The sequence below is a fragment of the Lissotriton helveticus genome, chromosome 11 (genome assembly GCF_964261635.1).
Source record: "Lissotriton helveticus chromosome 11, aLisHel1.1, whole genome shotgun sequence".
Classification (NCBI taxonomy): Eukaryota; Metazoa; Chordata; class Amphibia; order Caudata; family Salamandridae; genus Lissotriton; species Lissotriton helveticus.
In genome coordinates, this window is record NC_136072.1 from 20,907,613 (window position 1) to 20,923,168 (window position 15,556).

At 55.0% G+C, this 15,556-nt stretch overlaps 1 protein-coding gene across 1 annotated transcript in view; it reads right to left on the reverse strand.

Annotated features, from left to right (window-relative positions):
• CLDN16 (claudin 16) overlaps positions 1–15,556 on the reverse strand; it is a 160,168-nt gene that overhangs the window by 35,538 nt on the left and 109,074 nt on the right.

Genomic DNA, 15,556 nt, shown 5'->3' on the forward strand with positions numbered 1-15,556 from the left:
TATGCCATTAAAAAAAAAAAACACAGGCATGTGTGTTTTGCAAGTATACAGTGCACCCCGTGTTTTCCCCAAAGGCTGGCACTAAAAAAACTGCCCAGCGTCAACATAGGCACCCTTGCGCCATAGTGCAAGGGTGCCTGTGTTGCAGAGATGATTGTTTATGTGCAGGTAGGTGTCCCTGCCTGCACATTAACAATCACTAATGGTGATTTGTTACTTCTACGTTGTGCTGAAACTGTGTCCAATTCAGAAGAGTTGAATACTCAGCTGAGCTCTTTAAGCCTTCACTGTGGCGGCTATTACGCCGCAGCGCTAAGGGGCGGGGGGCCGCGCGGCGCTCAGGCGCTTGTGACGGAGCCGCTCCATCACGCCCCTCGGGTGGGCTGAGCTTGTGACGGAGCGGTTCCGTCACGGCCCGCCCGCTCTTCAGAACGCTCAGCGCAGGTGCGGAATTTGCGCCGCGGGCCGTGACGGAACCGCTCCGTCACCAGCACAGCCCACCTGAGGGGCGTGACGGAGCGGTTCCGTCACAAGCGTGGGAGGGGTTAAAGAATACTACATCGCAATGCATTAACCATTGTCAAACCAGCTAACTCTCCTATCATTCCTTGACTTTATGCTCGCCTTTGACCATGTACTACGCTCCAATACCTTCTGACTAGGTGGGGGCTATAGAAATACGATAGAGATACATATATATATGCTCCTTGTTTCACACAACTTACCATTTGCAACCCCATTACAGGTTATATTTAACTATTTTAAAATGCCCAGCTGTCTTCAAGTGTTTGTTTTACTTCCTGGCATTAGTTTCCAAGTGATTCATTGATGTAATTGCAGGAGACACTTCCTCGCAGTGGACGTGACCCATATGTCAGACCTGAAGCACTTTAAAGCCTCTGAAGACCCCATATTTTTAGGACACACTTTGGCCACCAGTGTCTGCAGAGGTGACTCAGCTGCCTAGCAGCACTTGTGATACATCTGCTTATGCTTCCCTGTCCTCCACTCACTCGCCGAACCCAACCATTTTGGTTTATTTTCTACTCCCTCCACCCACCTCTAGGTCTTCTGACTCTTCTTCCTGGGTCATGGCGACCAAGTTTTTGATCTGTAGTGCTTAGAAGCAGTTTCTCTTAGGCATTTAGAGGCACAGACATAAAAAATGAAAAAACAAATTACTAAAAACTAACACTTAAACAGTTTTTTATGGCATGGGTCTAAGCAGCAGCAGCACAAACCTTCTCACCTCTTGTGTTAGTGATGAGGCTTAGGGCTTGATTTTATTTCCCTGACAAAATGGCAGAGGATGCAGACATGCGCAAAAGCATCACCGCTGAATGGAGTGTGCTACTTGGGCAGGTGTGGGGGTGGGGGGGGGATGAGCACCTGTATCCAAGTTTAATTCTCCCACAATGTGTGCATGATTTCAGCCCGTACACCTGCAATTTTGGGGGATTTGGAGAGTTAACTCATATGGAATTTGCAAACTCTGGGTCACTGAAGAGGGAAAAATATCTTCGAGGGTCGAACAAAGACCGCTGAGCAAGTACGTTTTAAAAAATGTTCACAACTCTTTTTTATTGAAAAAGCACAACGTGTGTTTTTATTTTGCCCTTTAATGCACTTTACGTTTTATGTGTTCAAAATGTTTTATTCGGAGCATATAAGATATACAGCTGAACAAAATATAATAACAGAATAAAGGATACACACATATAGGGTAAACAAAACAATAATAAAAGCTGGTATATGGATAATACACCTGAGTCGTGTCCGTATTTTTACAGTAAATTAAGTAAATCATAAGTTATACATTACATTGAACGTACAGGTATGCATAGGGAGAGTTGCATCTATTGTTACATGACGATAGGCATACATAGTCATAGAGTGATAAGATTACCACTACAGCATGATAATTAGGAAGGTAGAAGTACAGGATGGTCCCGAGACTGACATGTATCAAGGGGGCTTGTGTAGATCAAAGTATTCATCTAGCGAGGCCCAAAGTTTTCTGAGTGGCGGGCGCCAGGGGGTTGAGGCGAGGGCTATGTTGTCAGCTCCTCTTAAGTTGGAGACCCAGTTAAGCCAATGGGGGAAAGAAGCTTTGCTTGTGCTTTTCCAATTATTGAGTATTATTTTAACCGCAGCCGTCAGCAGTAGGTCGAGTAGGGCTTTGTCATTATCATTGAGTGTGGCGGCTTTGGCGAATCCGAAGACGAGCGTTGAGAATTCCCTTGGGAGGGTGATGTGTAGGGCTTTTGAAATGAGATCAAAGATTCTGTCCCAATAGGAGGTGACGCATGGGCACCTGAAAATCAAGTGTTCAAGGTCCCCTCCTTCACCATTGCAGTTCCAGCATGTGTCATCGTCCCTGATTTTGTGCAGAAATAGCCTCCTAGGTGTCCAGAAGGCCTTATGAAGTAGCCAGAACTTGGTTTGTGAGAGTGTAGGGCTTATTTTGTGGCGAGAATGCACTTTACGTTTTAACTGCAGTACTGGGCTGTACAGAGTGATCATCATGCGTGATTAATCTCCCCATGGTCCTCCTGTTTACTACTACGGGGTGCTAAGGAACATTCCCATGCTCTATAAGAAGAGACCACCCCGTTAATTCTGTTTCGTGTTCTATTTGCCATTTTTAGTTTCTAATATTCGGACTCTTTCTGCTCTCCCATGTGCCCCCTTCAAGTTCCTCCTCTCCATCTGCAATTTGCCAGCACCCTCCTACCGAATAGTTGTCCACCACCATATCCACCACCACGTCCACCACCAACACCACCACCACCACCACCACATCCACCACCACCAGCGCCACTTACACCACCACCATGTCCACCACCACCACGTCCACCACCACCACCACGTCCACCACCACTACGTCCACCACACCACGTCCACTACCACAACCACGTCTACCACAACCACGTCCACCACCACCACATCCACCACCACCACCACGTCCACCACCACTACGTCCACCACCAGCACCAAATCCACCACCACCATGTCCACCACCAGCAACACGGCCCTCACCCCCATGTCCTACACGACCACCACCACCACGTCCACCACCACATCCACCACCACATCCACCACCAGCACCACGTCCACTACCACCATGTCCACCACAGCATCACCAAGTCCACCATCACCATGTCCAGCACCACGGCCACCACCACCAACACCATATCCACCACCACCACATGCACCACCACCACCATGTTCACCACCCCATCCACCACCACCACATCCACCACCACCACGTCCACCACCACCTCGTCCACCGTGTCCACCACCGCCACCACATCCACCACCACCACATCCACCACCATGTCCACAACCACCACAACCACCACCATATCCACCACCACCACCAAGTTCACCACCACCACTGCGTCAACTACCACCACCACATCCACCACCACCATGTCCACCACCACCATCACCACCACATCCACCACCACCACGTCCACCATCATGTCCATCACCACTACATCCACCACATCATCCACTACCACCACCACCACGTCCACCACCACATCCACCACCACATCCACCATCATGTCCACCACCAACATGTCCATCACCAACACGTCCACTACCACAACGTCCACCACCACAACGTCCACCACGTCCACAACCACCAGCACCACATCCACCTCCACCACCATGTCCACCACCACATCCTACACCAGCACATCCACCACATCCACCACGTCCACCTCCACCACCATCACATCCACCACCACCCCCACGTCCACCACCACCACATCCACCACCACGTCTGCCACCACCACATCCACCCCAACATCCACCAACACCACATCCACCACCACCATGACCACCACGTCCACCGCCACGTCCACCACCACCAACACCACCACATCCCCTACCATGTCCATCACCACTAAGTCCACCACATAGTCCAACATCGTCCACCACCACGTCCACCATGTCCACCACCACCACCACGTCCACCACATCCACCACCACCACCACCATGTCAACCACCACCACGTCCACCACCACCACGTCCACCACCACCACCACGTCCACCACCACTACCACCACATCCACCACCACGTCCACCACCACCATGTCCACCACCACCACATCCACCATCACATCCACCACCACAATGTCCACCACCATAGCATCCACCACCACCCCATCCACGACTACTACGTCCACCACCTACACGTCCTCCACCTACACGTCCACCACCTACACGTCCACCACCTACATGTCCACAACCATCATGTCCACTACCACCATGTCCACCACCACCACATCCACCACAAAGTCCATGACCATTACATCCACCAACATTACCACATCCACCACCATGTCCCCCACCACATCCACCACCACCACATCCACCATGTCCACCACCTCCACTATCACCACATCCACCACCACCATGTCCACAACCACCACATCCACCACCACCACATCCTCCACCACCACCACCATGTCCACTACCACCAACACGTCTACCACCACCATGTCCACCACATCCACCACCACCACCATGTCTACCACCACCACCACCACCACATCCACCACCCACAAAGTCCACCACCTAGTCCACCGCCACCACATCCACCACCACCACCACATCCACCACCACCACCACGTCCACCATCACCACGTCCACCACCACCGTGTCCACCATCACCACCACCACATCGCTCACCAACACTTCCACCACCACCACGTCCACCACCACCTCCACTACCACATTCACCACCATTCCCACCATGTCCACCACCACCACGACCACCACGTCCTCCACCACCATCACGTCCTCCACCGCCACCACATCCACCACCACCAAGTCCACCACCACCACCACATCCACCACCACGTCCACGTCTACGTCTACGTCCACCACCACAACATCCATCATGTCCACTGCCACCACATCCGCCACCACCACGTCCATCACCACCACATCACAACATCACCATGTCCACCACCAGCACCACGTCCACCACCAACACCACGTCCACCACCACCACGTCCACCATCAACACCACATCCACCACCAACACGTCCACTACCACCACGTCCACCACCACCATGTCCACCACCACCACGTTCACTACCACCACTTTCACCACCACCACATCCAACACTACATCCACCACATCCACCACCACCACAACCACCACCACCAAGTCCACCACCACCACGTTCACCACCACCACGTCCACCACCACCACATCCACCACCACATCCACCACCACGTCGACCACCACATCCCTCACCACTACTTCCACCCCCACCACATCCACCACCACCAACACGTCGACCACCACATCCACCACCACATCCACTACATCCGACCACCTCCACTTCCACCACCACGTCCACCACCATGTCCACCACCACCACATCCTCCTCCACCACCACGTCCACCACAGCCACATCCTCCACCACCACCACGTCCACCACCACCACGTCCACCACGACCACATCCACAACCACCACATCCACCACCACAATGTCCACCACCATGTCCACTTCCACCACATCCACCACCACCACCACCACATCCACCACTACTACATCCACCACCACCACAATCACCACCACCACATCCACCAACACACACACTACCACCATGTCATCCACCACCATGTCTACCACCACCACGACCACATCCACCACCACATCCACCACCACCACATCCACCACCACCACATCCACCACGTCCACCACCACCATTTCCACCACCCCCACCAGGTCCACCGCCACCACATCCACCACCACATCCACCACCACATCCACCATCACGTCCACCACCAACATGTCCACTACCACCACATCCATGACCACCACGTCCACAACCACCAGCACCACATCCACCACCACCTCCACCTCCACCACCACAACCACCTCCACCACCACGTCCACCTCCACCACCATCACGTCCACCAGAACCCCCACGTCACCACCACCACATCCACCACCACATCCACCACCATCATGACCACCACGTCCACCGCCACGTCCACCACCACCACCACATCCACCCCATCCACTACCATGTCCATCACCACTAAGTCCACCACATCGTCCACCATCACATCCACCACCACCACCTCCACCAACACATCCACCAACACCACCATGTCCACCACCGCCACATCCACCACGTCCACCACCACCACATCCACCACCACCCCCACGTCCACCACCACCACGTCCACCACAATGTCCACCACCACCACATCCACCACCACATCCACCACATCCACCACCCCCACATCAACCACCACCACGTGCACCACCACCACATCCACCACCAAGTCCATGACCATTGCATCCACCAGCACATCCACCACCATGCCCACCACCACCACCATGTCCACCATGTCCACCACTTCCATCATCACCACACCCACCACTACCAAGTCCACCACCACCATGTTCACCACCAACACGTCCTCCACCACCACCATGTCCACCATGTCCACCACTTCCATCATCACCTCACCCACCACCACCATGCCCACCACCACCACATCCACCACTACAATGTCCACCACCAAGTCCACTGCCACCACATCCACCACCGCCACCACATCCACTAACACCACCACCACGTCCACCATCACCACGTCCACCAGAACCATGTCCACCACATCCACTACCACCACATCCACCACATCCAACACCCCGTTGTCCACCACCAGGTCTACCACCATGTCCACTGCCACCACATCCACCACCACATCCATCACCACTATGTCCACCACCACCACATCGTCCACCAACACTTCCACCACAACCACGTCCACCACCACCTCCACTACCACGTCCACCACCATGCCCACCACATCCACCACCACCACGACCACCACGTCCTCCACCACCACCACATCCACCACCACCAAGTCCACCACTACCACCACATCCACCACCACGTCCACCACCACAACGTCCATGTCCACTGCCACCACATCCGCAACCACCACGTCAACCACCATTACCATGTCCACCACCAACACCATGTCCACCACCAACACCACGTCCACCACAAACACCATATCCACCACCAACACGTCCACTACCACCACGTCCACCACCACCATGTCGTCCACCACCACGTCCACCACCACATCCACCATCACGTCCACCAACATGTCCACCACCACCACGTCCACCACCACCACGTCCACCACCACCACAACCACCAGCACCACATCCACCACCACCTCCACATCCAACACCATGTCCACCACCACATCCAACACCACCCCATCCACGTCCACCACCATCTCGTCCACCCCCACGTCCACCACCACCACATCCACCACCACGTTTGCCACCACCACATCCACCACCACATCCACCAACATCACATCCACCACCACCATGACCACCACGTCCACCGCCAGGTCCACGACCACCACCACCACATCCACTACCATGTCCATCACCACTAAGTCCACCACATCGTCCACCACATCATCCACCACCACGTCCACCACCACGTCCAACACCACCACATCCACCAACACCCCCACCACCACATCCACCACCACCACACCCACCACCACGTCCACCACCACCACTTCAACCACCACCACATCCACCACCACCAGGTCCACCACCACCACCACGTCCACCACCACAACGTCCACCACCACAACGTCCACCACCACAACGTCCACCACCATGTCCACAATCACCACATACACCACCACCACGTCCACCACCAACATGTCCACCACCTACCCGTCCACCTCCTACACGTCCACCTCCTACACGTCCACCTCCTACACATGCACCACCACCATGTCCACCACCACCACATCCACCACCACCACATCCACCACCAAGTCCATGACCATTACATCCACCACACCACATCCACCACCATTACCACATCCACCACCATGTCCACCACCACATCCACTACCACCATGTCCACCACCACCACGTCCACCACCACCCCATCCATCACGTCCACAACCACCGGCACCACATCCACCACCACCACAACCACATCCACCACCATGTCCACCACCACATCCAACACCACCAAATCCACCACCACGTCCGCCACCACCATATCAACCACCTCATCCACCAACACCACATCCCCCACCACCATGACCACCACATCCACCGCCACGTCCACTACCACCACCAAGTCCATGACCATTACATCCACCACCACCACATCCACCACCATTACCACATCCACCACCATGTCCACAACCACATCCACCACCACCATATCCACCATGTCCACCATCACCACATCCACCACCACCACCTTCTCCACCACGTCCACCACCACCACATCCTCCACCACCACCATGTCCACTACCACCAACACATCTACCACCACCATGTCCACCACATCCACCACCACCACCATGTCCGCCATCACCACCACATCCACCACCACAATGTCCACTGCCTAGTCCACCGCCACAACATCCACCACCACCACCACATCCACAACCACCACGTCCACCATCACCACATCCACCACCACCGTGTCCACCACATCCACCACCACATCCGCTACCACCACCATGTCCACCACCATGTCTACCACCATGTCCACTGCCACCACATCCACCACCACATCCATCACCACTATGTCCACAACCACCACCACATCGTCCACCAACACTTCCACCACCACCACCACCACCACGTCCACCACCACCTCAACTACGATGTCCACCACCATTCCCACCACCACCATGTCCACCACCACCACGACCACCACGTCCTCCACCACCACCACATCCACCACCACCAAGTCCACCACCACCACCACATCCACCACCACGTCCACATCCACCACCACAATGCCCATCATGTCCACTGCCACCACATCCGCCACCACCACGTCCATCACCACCACGTCAACAACCATCACCATGTCCACCACCAACACCATGTCCACCACCAATTCCACTTCCACCACCAACACCACGTCCACCACCAACACCATATCCACCACCAACACGTCCACTACCACCACGTCCACCACCACCATGTCGTCCACCACCACGTCCACCACCACATCCACCATCACGTCCACCAACATGTCCACCACCAACACATCCACTACCACCACCACGTCCACCACCACCACGTCCACCACCACCACGTCCACCACCACCACGTCCACCACCACCACAACCACCAGCACCACATCCACCACCACCTCCACATCCAACACCATGTCCACCACCACATCCAACACCACCACATCCACGTCCACCCCCATCACGTCCACCCCCACGTCCACCACCACCACATCCACCACCACGTTTGCCACCACCACATCCACCAACATCACATCCACCACCACCATGACCACCACGTCCACCGCCAGGTCCACGACCACCACCACCACATCCACTACCATGTCCATCACCACTAAGTCCACCACATCGTCCACCACATCATCCACCACCACGTCCACCACCACGTCCAACACCACCACATCCACCAACACCCCCACCACCACATCCACCACCACCACATCCACCACCACGTCCACCACCACCACTTCAACCACCACCACATCCACCACCACCAGGTCCACCACCACCACCACGTCCACCACCACAACGTCCACCACCACAACGTCCACCACCACAACGTCCAACACCATGTCCACCACCACCACATACACCACCACCACGTCCACCACCAACATGTCCACCACCTACCCGTCCACCTCCTACACGTCCACCTCCTACACGTCCACCTCCTACACATGCACCACCACCATGTCCACCACCACCACATCCACCACCACCACATCCACCACCAAGTCCATGACCATTACATCCACCACACCACATCCACCACCATTACCACATCCACCACCATGTCCACCACCACATCCACTACCACCATGTCCACCACCACCACGTCCACCACCACCCCATCCACCACGTCCACAACCACCGGCACCACATCCACCACCACCTCCACCACCACAACCACATCCACCACCATGTCCACCACCACATCCAACACCACCACATCCACCACCACGTCTGCCACCACCATATCAACCACCTCATCCACCAACACCACATCCCCCACCACCATGACCACAACATCCACCGCCACGTCCACTACCACCACCAAGTCCATGACCATTACATCCACCACCACCACATCCACCACCATTACCACATCCACCACCATGTCCACAACCACATCCACCACCACCATATCCACCATGTCCACCATCACCACATCCACCACCACCACCTTCTCCACCACGTCCACCACCACCACATCCTCCACCACCACTATGTCCACTACCACCAACACATCTACCACCACCATGTCCACCACATCCACCACCACCATGTCCACCATCACCACCACATCCACCACCACAATGTCCACTGCCTAGTCCACCACCACAACATCCACCACCACCACCACATCCACAACCACCACGTCCACCATCACCACATCCACCACCACCGTGTCCACCACATCCACCACCACATCCGCTACCACCACATCCACCACCACCATGTCCACCACCATGTCTACCACCTTGTCCACTGCCACCACATCCACCACCACATCCATCACCACTATGTCCACAACCACCACCACATCGTCCACCAACATTTCCACCACCACCACCACGTCCACCACCACCTCCACTACGATGTCCACCACCATTCCCACCACCACCATGTCCACCACCACCATGACCACCACGTCCTCCACCACCACCACATCCACCACCACCAAGTCCACCACCACCACCACATCCACCACCACGTCCACATCCACCACCACAATGCCCATCATGTCCACTGCCACCACATCCGCCACCACCACGTCCATTACCACCACGTCAACAACCATCACCATGTCCACCACCAACACCATGTCCACCACCAATTCCACTTCCACCACCAACACCAATTCCACCACCAACACCACGTCCACTACCACCATGTCCACCACCACCATGTCCACCACCACCATGTCCACCACCACCACGTCCACAACCATCACTTTCACCACCACCACATCCAACACTACATCCACCACCACAACCACCACCACCATGTCCACCACCACCACGTTCACCACCACCATGTTCACCACCACCACATCCACTACCACCACATCCACCACCACCATGTGTACCACCACCACGTCGACCACCACATCCATCACCACTACTTCCACCCCACCACATTCACCACCACCACCACGTCCACCACCACATTCACCACCACATCCACTACGTCCGACCACCACCACGTCCACCACCATGTCCACCACCACCACCACATCCACCACGGCCACATACTCCACCACCACCACGTCCACCACCACCACATCCACCACCACAATGTCCACCACCATGTCCACTGCCACCACATCCACCACATCTACCATCACCACCACATCCACCACCACTACATCCACCACCACCACCACCACCACGATCACCACCACCACATCTACCACCAACACGCACACTACCACCATGTCCACCACCACCACACCCACCACCACCACCACCACGTCCACCACCACCACCACATCCACCAACACCACATCCACCACCACCATGTCCACCACCACCACCACCACGTCCACCACCGCCAGGTCCACCACCACCACATCCACCACCACGTCCACCACCTCATCCACCATCACATCCACCACCATGTCCACCACCAACATGTCCACTACCACCACGTCCACGACCACCATGTCTACAACCACCAACACCACATCCACCACCACCTCTACCACCACAACTAAATCCACCACCACATCCAACACCACCACATCCACCACGTCCACCTCCACCACCATCACGTCCACCATCACCCCCACGTCCACCATCACCACATCCACCACCACGTCTACCCCCACCACATCCACCACCACCATGACCGCCACGGCCATCACCACCACCACATCCACCACCACATCCACCATGTCCACTACCATGTCCATCACCACTAAGTCCAGCACATCGTCCAGCACATCATCCACCACCACGTTCACCAACACCTCCACCAACACATCCACCACCACCACCAACATGTCCACCACCACCACCACGTCCACCATGTCCAACACCTCCACCACCACCAAGTCCACCACCACCACGTCCACCACCACCATGTCCTCCACCACCACCATGTCCACCACATTCACCACCACCATGTCCATCACCACCACATCCACCACTACAATGTCCACCAACAAGTCCACTGCCACCACATTCGCCACCACCACCACATCCACCACCACCACCATGTCCACCATCACCACGTCCACCACCACCATGTCCACCACATCCACAACTACATCCACTACCACCACGTACACCATATCCACCACCACCATGTCCACCACCATGTCTACCACCATGTCCACTGCCTCCACAACCACCACCACATCCATCACCACTATGTCCACCACCACCACATCGTCCAACACTTCCACCACCACCACGTCCACCACCACCTCCACTACCACATCCACCACCATGCCCACCACGTCCACCACCACCACGACCACCACGTCCTCCACCACCACCATATCCACCACCACCAAGTCCACCACCACATCCACCACCACGTCCACCACCACAACGTCCATGTCCACTGCCACCACATCCGCCACCATCACATCCATCACCACCACGTCAACCACCATCACCATGTCCACCACCAACACCACGTCCACCACCAACACCACGTCCACCACCAACACCATGTCCCCCACCAACACGTCCACTACCACCATGTCCACCACCACCATTTCCACCACCACCACGTTCACCACCACCACTTTCACCACCACCACATCCACCACCACTGCAACGACCACCATCAGGTCCACCACCACCACATCCACCACCACCACGTCCACCACCATGTCTGCCACCACGTCCACCACCATGTCCACCACCTCCACGTCGACCACCATGTCCACCACCACTACGTCCACCCCCACCACATCCACCACCACGTCCACCACCACATCCACTACCACATCCACTACGTCCCACCACCATCACGACCACAACCACATCCACCCCATGTCCACCACCACCACATCCTCCACCACCACCACCACGTCCACCACCACCATGTCCACCACCATGTTCATCACGAACATGTCCACCAACACATCCACCACCACTACATCCACCACCACCACATCCACCACCATGTCCACTACCACCACCACTTCCACCACCACCACGTCCACCACCACCACCACCATGTCCACCTCCATGTCCACCTCCACATCCACCACCATGTCCACCACCACCACATCCACTACCACATCCACAACCACCACCGCATCCACCACCATGTCCACCACCATGTCAACCACCACCACCATGTCCACCACCTCATCCACCAGCACCACATCCACCACCACCATGTCCACCACCACCACGTCCACCACCACCACGTCCACCACCACTCCGCCACCACGTCCACCGCCACGCCCACCACCACCACCACCACGTCCATCACCGCCACCACCACTTGTGACAAGTAAAGTGTCACTGGAGGGCAGGGGTAATTGGAGTGTCAACCCGCCTGTACATTGGACATTTAAGGATGCACTAGGTGCGAGAAGACGGGAATAGGGGCTAGAAGTATTACACCAGACCCAAGATACATTTTGAAGAGGTGTAATGTCAAAGGGGCTCTTGTAAAAGCACTTGCAGCATCTCTACCTCACAGTGGCATACCTGCACGAGCCACTCGCTCAAAACAAGCATTGGCATAGGCAATAGGTCTCGCCTTTGGGACCTTTTAAGTGTTTAGCCATGCAACACTTGATGTTGTTGCACCAAGGATATTGTGCTGGATAACTAAACACTTATAAGGTCCCAAATGCGAGACCTATTGGCTATGCCAACACTTGTTTAAATATTGGCACTTATCAGCACGTCATGTCCTCACCATTTGGGTTTTTCTTGCGCTCTGAGCAAACAAGAGTACTCTTGCCTAGGGGGTTTGCTTTCTGCCTCCTCTACAAATGTATATTAGGAATATTTCCCGGGAGGAGGTCATGTGGCGAGCAGCGCAGTAACAAGTTAGCCATGGGCCCTGAGGCATGAAATGAACATAGACCCCTGTGCTCCATAGTTCGGTCGTAAAGAGCAGACCTATTCAGGATGGAATAGGCCCCGGAGACGCACAGCGACACATACAGCTCCATGTGTGACTGCTGGACCGTGAACTGCCTGATGGGACACAGACAGTGCTTTAAATGGGCCGGTACTCACCGGTACTGAGAACGAGCACTTTTAGGTTTTGTCCCCTTGAGTACCAGAACTGCTTCTAGGACAAATGAGGGTACCGGTATTAATGGTGGCCCAGCATTGGTGCAAACACTGTTGTGATCAACAATGGTTCTGCAAATCATCCCCCAACCCGGGAATGAACCACGCAGAGAGCAGTATACATATAACTCTCGTAATGTAGCACCTACTCCATGATTCTTGTTGCACGGCGCCATGCTATTTATACTTCTAATTGGCTAATTAGGTTCAGCAAGGTGGAATGCATACGCTGTTGCAGGCACAATCTCGGCCTGTCGGAGCCTGCTTCTGCTGTTCGGTCAGAATGTCCTTGTGCCACTTGGCCTCACCTGAGAGCCCTTCATCCAATTTATTTCAGCTGACTGGAGAACTGACCAACTCCCCCACAGCTCCAGGACTCTCAATTGAACCCCAGGGGGTAGCAGAAAGATCAAGAGTGCCTTTATCTTAACTTTAGAAGGATCGAATCCTGGCATCAGCTCAACATCCTGTGATTGTGGACAGATGCCTATTATTAACCCCTTCGGTACTGCGGATGGCCCCCGGCCGTCCCACGTGACGGTGGGCGTGTGCGGAGGACATCCTGGGGCTGTCCAAATCCCGCCCACTTGCTAATTCGCCTGCACAGCGGGAGAAATAGCGCAGCGCACAAGGGGTTAAAAAGCTCTGCCTCAAAAGAAATAAACAAGGACACATGCTGTAGTACGTATTAACTAAGACATTGTAATTTATTTAACTCAGGAATGTGGTGATTTTCAAATTCCAGCATTACTCTGGCACTGCCAAATCGTGTTCTGCATGCTTTAGAGTTGTTAGTCCCATCAAGCCCAGATGTTGATTTTATGTGTGCCTGAATATAGGGTGTCAGTCATATGTATTGCCTATTAAACTTGTTGAAATTATTCAATTTTCAACTTCTTGCCCGACATTCTTACATAATGTCGATATAGGCACCCTCCCCCGCAAGAAGAACATAGCAAGCACAGCAAGACAATAATCACACAAGACATGTTTGTTGGAAAACATCTTGCTACAGGTTTGTTTCATACAACAAATATATGCCAACGTGGTGGGTTAACTTACGGGCGATCCAAGGGCAGGCAGCGGTGACTGACGTAAGCTGCGCGCCCGCCTGATGAGCCAACTGCACCGCGGCCAACCCAATCGGTGCTACCATTTATGTGGGGATTGTCCCCCTTAAATACCGTGGACCACCAG